The sequence below is a fragment of the Theropithecus gelada genome, chromosome 11, assembly GCF_003255815.1.
Source record: "Theropithecus gelada isolate Dixy chromosome 11, Tgel_1.0, whole genome shotgun sequence".
In the NCBI taxonomy this organism is placed as follows: domain Eukaryota; kingdom Metazoa; phylum Chordata; class Mammalia; order Primates; family Cercopithecidae; genus Theropithecus; species Theropithecus gelada.
The window spans coordinates 121,575,988-121,584,743 of NC_037679.1; the positions used below are offsets into that span (position 1 = coordinate 121,575,988).

General features: G+C 39.3%; 1 protein-coding gene across 5 annotated transcripts in view; it reads left to right on the plus strand.

The window, feature by feature from the left end:
• Positions 1–8,756, plus strand: part of LOC112634732 (liprin-beta-1) — a 173,326-nt gene that overhangs the window by 51,342 nt on the left and 113,228 nt on the right. For all 5 annotated transcript variants that reach the window (XM_025402481.1, XM_025402482.1, XM_025402484.1 and 2 more), the window contains exon 2: positions 3,307–3,394. The gene's annotated coding sequence lies outside the window, so the exon portion shown is untranslated. The remainder of the gene's footprint in view (positions 1–3,306; positions 3,395–8,756) is intronic.

The following is an 8,756-nucleotide window of genomic DNA, read 5'->3' on the forward strand; positions in this document are numbered from 1 at the left end:
ACGAACAAATTTGTTGTTTATTTACTAAGAGTAAAACTCCTAAAATATTGCCTGGTATACACATTCCCAATAAATATTGCAATTAGTGTATCATAAATGAAAAAAATTAAAGCAGGTAAAGCTTAAGTGATTAAGTGACTTAGGTAGTTATCCGGCAACATGACCACACCAGGATTAGCATTTCTTATTTTAAGACAGTCTACTGAAGTAGCTGGTTTTTTAGACCAGAGGTCAGCAAATCTTTTCTTAAAAGGGAAGATATAAACATTTTACACTTGTGGATCTTACGGTCTGTGTTGCTACTACTCAACTCTGTCATTGTGTCTTGGAAAAATCAACCACAGGCAAAATGTAAATATATGGGTGTGGCTGTGTTCCAATAAAATTTCATTTACAAAAACAGGTGGCAGACCCACATTTGGCCTTCTTACAGACCCTTGCTTTATTCACTTAAGTCATATCTGAAAGGATACTACAGATTCCATTTCATTTTGAAGGCTGAAATATGGCATTATGTACTATAATAAACAAACTTTGCTTTTTAATGATTGTTTAACATGTTAGTCTCATGATGGTCATACTTTAGGATAGCAAAGGGATTTAGAAAATAAACAATAGTAACGAATGTGTTTTTTATCTCAAAGAGATCCATAGAAATCACTTATTTAATGGTTGGAGAATTGTCTTGGAATTTGAGACCTGAGGTTGTGGGCAGATGTTAAGAGTTTGTTTGATTAAATGGACCCAAATATAGACTGGTTTCTTTTTTTTCTTCTGTATGTATGGGATAGGTTTGTGAGTCAAATAAAAAGCTATTTGTAAGTATACTTGTTATTTCACTAAGGGTTTTTCTTCTAGGAATGTTGTTTGCATGGGTTTGGATTTTTTTATGCCTTACTTTTCAGTTTGATAATGTGTTCTTGTTTTCAAATTAAACTTGTCATTGAGCCTTTTTGCGAGTGGCTATGTTGGTTAGTTAGCATTTATAGCTTAAGTCTGTTTCTGAGGAAATGACTAAAGTCTCTTTGCATTCAATCAAAACTGTAGAACAAAGAACATCTTTGACTTACTTAAACAAGTCCTATGATGAAAACTCAAAAAATATAATGGTTCATGTTTATAAATGTTTTTGTGTATTCAGTCCTGGTTAGGCCAAATAATCAGAGCTCTGTGTTGAGGGAGGGATTGAATATATTCAGTGCCTGTTAGTTAATGTGAATTTCTCTGGAGCACATTCAGGCAATGCTTATTTTCTCATAATCCTCCTCCCATCTTTGCCTGCCCCCCGCCCCACGCCGCCACCACCGCTTTTTTCATTTTACATATTGTTTTGAATTGGATTTTATAGAACATAGAGTTTTTTTTTTTTTCTTCTTCTTCTTCTTCTTTTTAAACTCTTCTACTAATTTTCTCCTTTCTCATTCCTAGCCAAGAGCCCTAATCCAGGTGAAGCATGTAAACCTTGCCCATGGAATTCCCAGCAAGGAGGCTGGTGGGGATCAGGGCAGGGCCTGGGAAGTGACTGACTTGCAGAAACCCGCTGTGTCTTGTTCTCTTCTGGAGACCCCTGCTTCACCATGTTGTGAACATCTGCAGCCCCCCACTGCACCCTAATCTTTCCCTCTTACTGTTGACTCAGTCCTCATGGAAGTGTAGGTGCCCTTCCTTCTGCTCATGATGTTCCAGGGCAGGAGATGAGGGGGCTGAGTAGGGAAGAAGAGAAGGCCCAGGTCCTGTCTGCTCAGACCCGGGCTGACGTCTGCCCTGGGACTCAGGCTGGGACTTGTATTTTACCCTATGACAGGTGGTGGTTGGATTTTGGTGTTAGATCAGCTGTGTTGTGGACTGACTGGGATTTTCTGCACTAACTTTTAATCTAATTGTTACTTGGTTCCATTGATTGTTTCAGCTCTTTCATAAGCAGCTGGAGGAACCACTTCCCCAACTAAATCTTGGGTCTACGTATGAAACATGAAAGTGAAATCGCACCGCACAAGGCTGCACATCCAGTCACTTCTGCCTCTGCTCTCAGAAGCACCTGAGGGTGGGATTCCTAGGAGCTCACTTTGAAAACTGTTCATTAACATGACTGTTTACTTTCAGAGCACAGCCTAGTCTTAAACTTGAGCCTGCCTATGTATATATCATAAATTACTTAAAATTTGCTGGGATTAGTGTGTATATATGGGCCATATATGAAGCCAGCTGTAGGAGAAAGCAGAACGGACAGATACTTACCTGATATGATTTGATGGGTTGTTGAGAAATTCCATGATGAAAATCCACACCCCCATTCATTCCTGAAATTCCATAGTCAGTAATGCATTTTATTTCACTGTTAAGCACCTGCCTTTTTCTGAAGCTTTTTTTTTTTTTAAAAATAAAAAATGTCCTCATGAAGGATATACATTAAGTTCTTGCAGCCTTGGAGCTGATCCTTTTGCTTCCCTGTTTGATTAAACATCTGGGGTTAATGAATCCTCAAAAGGACAGATAGAAGGAAGGAAACAGCCATATCCGTACATCATAATTTTGTCTAGGACTGGCCCTGACTCTGTATGCATTTGTAAAACACCTGTGGCAATAGCTCTTGTATTTAACTGGGAGACATCTTGCTTCCTCCTTTGGATGCAGGTAGTTCTGAGGTATTTGAAGAGAGGGCATCTCAAAAGGAACTTGCACTGTTCTTAAATATTCTTTTAGTACCAAAATATATTTTATTACTGTATCATGGTGAGGATATATGTGCCCGTATATACTAATGGGAATTTTCCCCTAAGTATGAGTTATTCAAGAGATAAGAGAATCAGAAACGCAAGTCTGAAAAATAATGTGTGTATTTCTACTTATTTTATACAACTTGTTCCTGTTGGACAATAAAATAATAGATTGTGGGCATTTCCAATTTTTTTTTACCTTAATGACAAAATATTGCAAAACCATGGTTCATTCATTTACTCAACAAACATTCATAGAGTACCTACCATGTGCTACTACTACTTTGTGCTATAAGAATTAATGATGGTGGCTTCAGCGGAAAAATTAGTCATCAGGGAATATTTGAGGTTGTCCAGTAACTGAGGAAGGAAGGGAGAGAAGGGTGGAGTACTGGATGGGGACGAAGGAAGAAGGAGGATAGGAGAGAAAGGATGGATGGAAGGAAGTCCTTAACACATGTTTTGTTGTTTTTAATTTTACTCATGTTATCTAGTTTAATGTTTTTTATATACTCAGCCATTTGCCACTTTTATTTTTTCTGATGCGCTATAATTTTCACTTGTCATTTTTGTATTTGTTTCTTTTCAGTATAAAAGAACGTGTGGATCAGTTTGCTAAGTACATCCAAGATTTGAAGAACTGAAATAAATCGGCATTAAACCTGCTTTTTAAAAACGTAAGTGAACTCACTTCTGGCCATGGTTCATTTCAGACCTCTCTAAAGCCTGCAATTACTTCTCAGTGTGTGTGAATTTTTTTCCAGTAGTAAAGTTACTTGACTCTAGTGAGTCTACTAATTAAGTCTAGGAGTGTTTGTATCCACTTCCCCTTTTAAAACCTGTAAATTCTAAGAGTAGCATGAATAACATAGGTGGCTGTAGGACTTAGACGTGGCAGGCAATGAGCAAATCTTCATTTGGCACTGAGAAGGAAAACACAGACGACCTGGTAGTATATAAAATAAAAAGCATAGCCCTCTTCTCGAGTCCTTCATCACTCTCCACCTCACAGACCATTTCACCACCTTATCTACACCAGTGAGAATTGCTAGTTGACCCATTAATGACCCAGTAGGCTTAGAATAGGAGGCATTCGTTTCTCACAAGCATATTTACCCACTTCCTCCCTATTTCTCTTGCTCAGTAATAATAACTACTATTTATTGAGCTTCTATCAAGTAACAAGCATTTGATTAATTTGATTCCATATTCATTCCACAAATAGTGTTTCTGAATGCTTGCCGTGTGCCAGGCATGGCCCTGACACTACTTATTACCTTATCCTCATGGCACCCTTTCAGGGTAGGAGTTAACACTTCAGTGATCTGGATGAGGATATGAGAGAGGTAAGGAGCGTGCTGACGGTCACCTAGCCAGTGAATGTGAACTGTCTGACTTTCTCTGATTTGCCGTATCCTAAAGCATGTTTAGATGGTTTTCCTGGCATGGATGTCAGTAAGAGATTGGAACCCCCTGGATCGTATTCATAATAGGAATGTGATTCTCTTCCTTTTAAACCTTGGCTGCAGTCACAGAAAGGAAGGAAGTTAGAGAAACATCCTGTCACACAGCTTTGGTACCTGTGGAGGGGAGCTAAGAGATCTGATGTCCAGTTCCAGTCCTTTCATGAATTTCCTCTGTGTCCATGAGCTACCTAACGTCCATGGGAAACAGTTGATCTTATGCCAACCAAAGGGCATGGACCAGATGCTTTCAAGGGTCTGTCTCAGTCAGCTCTTTGCTGAAGGACCTTATGCATGGAGGAAAGTGCATACATCATTAAGTGGATAGCTTGAGGGAATAAATGTCACAAAGTAGACACACTTCTTCAGTCAGCACCTTGATTAGTAGAAAATTACCAGCACCCCAGAGCCTTCCTCCCCTCATGCTCTAGGAGCAACCAATATCCTGCCTTGTGATGCCTTTGTTTAGTTTGTCTTTATGAATAGAATCATACAGTGAATATTCTTTTGTGTCTACCTTGTTTTGCTTATTATGTTTGTGAAATCTACAATATTATATACAATATTTTTTGCATTCTCTTCGCTCTAATGCTATTCAATTGTATACCTATTTTACGGTTGCTGGACATTTAGATAGTCTCTTGTTTGGGCGTATTACTAATAGTGCTGCTATGAATGTGTTGTGCATATCTTTTGGTGGTGATTCTATTTTGTTTGTTCAGGGACTAAAGTCATTTTAATTCGTGGCACTTCGGAATGATGTTGAACTTTAGGTAGCCAAGTGATTTGTCTGCTTCAATGTGATGTTCCAAGCTGCTTACTCAACAGGAAGATGTTTTTGTAGATTACTCTTGCGGGGTGTGGCCAGGTGGAAGCCCTCTCTGATATGTGAGTGGTGTGTTGGGGCTTATTGCCCTGGCAGAGAAGGGTTTCAATTGCATGGTACAGGAAGGGACTATGTAGGGGAAGAAGAAATAGATCCAAAAGAGAGATGTGTCTGGGGATTCCCATAGAAACTGTCAGGATATCTTAACAATCAGATCAAGAACCTGGAAATGTAAGAGCCCCAGGGAAGACTCACCTTATGAGACCTGATGTGTCTAGGGAGACGAATAGAGAAAGAAAAATGGAGGCAGGCCTGAGCTCAGAAGGAGCTCTCAAAGAATTTTCTGAACAAATTCATTAAGCCTAACTTGTTTTAAGGAAGTTTTGAAAAACCAGTCCCTAAAAGTATGAATCTTGAGTCAAGAATAAACTTAAAAGTATAGAACTAGGAAAAAATGTATTTTCCCAAACAAATACAGGATGTGAGCATGTAGACTTTGCCTTAAGACCTTTCTGCATTCAGATCACAATTCCACCACGTTCTTGTCTCATGACCTCTCTGGGTCAGCGTCCACATCTGTAAAATGGGGATGGTAAAATGTCCACCTCTAAGATGCCTCCAAAATTTGCTGTAACAATTGACTACAATAGTGTTAGTAGTATGCTTCAGGGCACATAGAACTGGCACTAAAAATGATAGTCATTATATTTCTCATTCTTGTTACTAAGATTACGCATTTGTATCTGATACTTGATGAGAGTTTTCAGATCACTTTTTAAAAATATGAGATTTCGGTTTTTAATTTCAGTGTAGTGAATACTAACAACAAAGATTTTTCTACGTGCCTCACTTTAGACTGAAACTCAGAGGAAGGATGAAAGGAAATATTTGTCCGTGTGTCCTTGGCATGTCCCTCTCCAGGGTGAGTCAGTGAAGACACTCTTGGTTTTCGGCACTGGTTTACTTGTTCAAAAAGAGACCAGTGGAGCTGAGATTTATAGGAAAGTAGGGTCATTTTGCACAAAGGAAATTTGTAATTGTATGTATTATACTTTTTTTTTTTTTTTAAAGAGATAGGGTCTCGATTTGTCGCCCAGGCTGGAGTGCAATGGTGCGATCCTTGCTCACTGCAGCCTTGAGCTCCTGGGCTCAAGTGATCCTCCCACCTCAGTCTCCTGAGTAGCTGGGACTACAGGCATGTGCCACCATGCCCGGCTAGTTTTTGAATTTTTTGTGGAGACAGAGTCTTGTTTTATTGCCAAAGCTGGTGTTGAACTCCTGGCTTCAAGTGATCCTCCCACCTTGGCATCCCACAGTGCTGAGATTACAAATGTGAGCCACTGCTCCCAGCTGTACTTTCAGTCTTAGGTGTTCTGGGAACTGGCAAATATATGAAATTTCATTTGCCTAAGAGTGCAAGCAATACCCTAGTCTCTCCTCTGTGCCAGTGGTCCTTGAGTTCATGCATGATAGTGGTGAATGCTGTTTTGTTATACCATTTTTGAGGCTGAATGGACCCAGGTACAAGAATGAGGTGGGAGCCCCTTGTCCAGCTTCATCTCTGTCTTCTCTGCATTAGGCCAAGGAAGGTTGTGGGGCAGTAGGGTTAGCTGTTCACTCAAGCCTGCCTGTATCATCACTCCACCCTGTAGTGCAGTGGTTTGTAAGTAGTCAATTTGTAGCCACTGAGATAATGTCATCCCCAAAGAAAAGCATCTACTATGGATTTATCCTTTGCACCATTTTCTCTATACCCTTTTTGCAGTCTTTATCACTTTCATTGTTATGTGGGGAGTGGGGTTTTCTATCTCCTGACTGTCTTTTGTGAACTAAATCTTATTTTATGCAATTTGTACTAAAAATTATAAAAATGCTGTTTGGGGATGGCAGTCTTATTTGGAATTGTGTCACATGTTGTTTGTTTTGTGCTTAATTGGTTCATGATAACTTGGACAATATGTAAATGATATTGTTTTCATCATGTAACTCACAAAATGTTTTCCTTTCCGTTTTTTTTCTTTAGTGCTTTCTTCTTTTCCTACCAAATACCTAGGCTCACTTTTACCATCAGATAGAGATTTAGTTGGGCTTTTAGAACTCTCCCTTCAAGCAGATGCCTTGCGTGTGTGTGTGCCTGTGTGTGTGTGTGTGTGTCTGTAGTTTGTGGGCTGTTAGAAGCTATTTGCTCATCTTGTCAAAGCCATAGCAGTCTTTTCATTCTCAGTTGCTTTGCTTTCTCCTCACCTCTTAGGAAATTGGCAGCCAATGACTTTGATTTTTTTTTCTCTATGAGACAGATATGCTGGTGTATAACTGTAGACAGAGGAAGAGTTTGCACATTTAGCAAACGATCAAATAAGTGGCGTGTGGATGTGTATGTACATACATGCTGGCTCTATAACTGAACAAGTGGTGTTTTTTCTCTCAAGTCTCCATGCATTTATACATTTAATTAGGAGGCTCAAGTATCTGTGATGCCTTTTCGATATATAGCCTCAACAGTTTTTTAAGAAGGGGGAAGAGGGTCCAAGACAATTTTTACTCTTATTTAGTGGATGTGTGGTTTAATGTTATGATACGTTGGGGAAACCTGGGTTCTGACTCCGTCGTTTCAGTGAGCCATGATTTCCCATTGTTTCAGGAGTAGAGAAGTTGGGGAAGGGATCTCGATAGTTCAGTCTGCATTTCTTCTGTACTGTAGTGCTGTTCTAGTCTTCTGGTCAAATCATAGCTCAGAGCTGCTTCAGCCGAGAGGAGACTTAAATTAGAGATGTGCAATTTACAGCCATTGTAGCAGGATCCATTTAGTCTGTAGGCAGAAGATAACATGTGCTATCTCTGTAGAAATGAGAGCAGCTTTCAGATAGAAATAGCCCTGAGAGTTTCTTGTGACTATTACCTTGAGCTGAGGTAATCCCTTACCAGTGGTGGAATCCTAAGCACAATACAACAGTTAATCATCTTCTGTGTTTTCATCTGTGGTTCAGAACACAAATTCTTACTGTTCCATCAGCTTTTCTTGCTTATTGTTTGTTTTTTACCTAATTCCTTTATTGTTGTAGTAGTAGTTATATGCTTGGCTTGACATAGTTAGGCTATTTGATATTGTGGTATTAAGATATTTTCGAGGAAAAGGTCATCAGCTGTCTTTCTGGGCTATTCTGGGCATTTTGTACTCTATTTTGGATCTACGTTTTCTTGCTCTTGATTTCTGATTAGCTGTTCTTCCTCTTTGCTTTGGCCTCTCAACTTGCTTGGAAGCTTTTCAACAAATCTGCTCTTGGATGACTGCTTTGTTCAACAAATAAACATTATCTCAACCTTGGGGAAGAGTTAAGAAGACACAGGATGGAACACTCTGTTAGATGCTTCTGGTTCTAAGCATGGAATTCCTGGAACAGAGAAGCTAGCTTCCAATACATTGATGTCCGGAAGTTGTTTTCCTGCTTGAGGAGGTCACATTTCTACCAAGAGAAATGTGAATTCTGAGGCATTTTCAAAAGTTGTGGATGATTTGGTGAGATTTAAATTGTCTTATTTTTGATAAATTTCTATAAATTAAAGAATGCATTATTCGCTTAGAAGAGTGAGATTTTTGATTCTTCGTGGTCTACGTTGGTCTTACCTGATGTCGCACACAGGCCTTTCAATGCGATTGGGCCTACTGTGTGGTTGGGATAGTTGAAAGCCAAGTATCAAGCAGGAAATAAGAGTAGTAGATCTTTTTTTTTTTTTTTTTTTTTTTTTTTT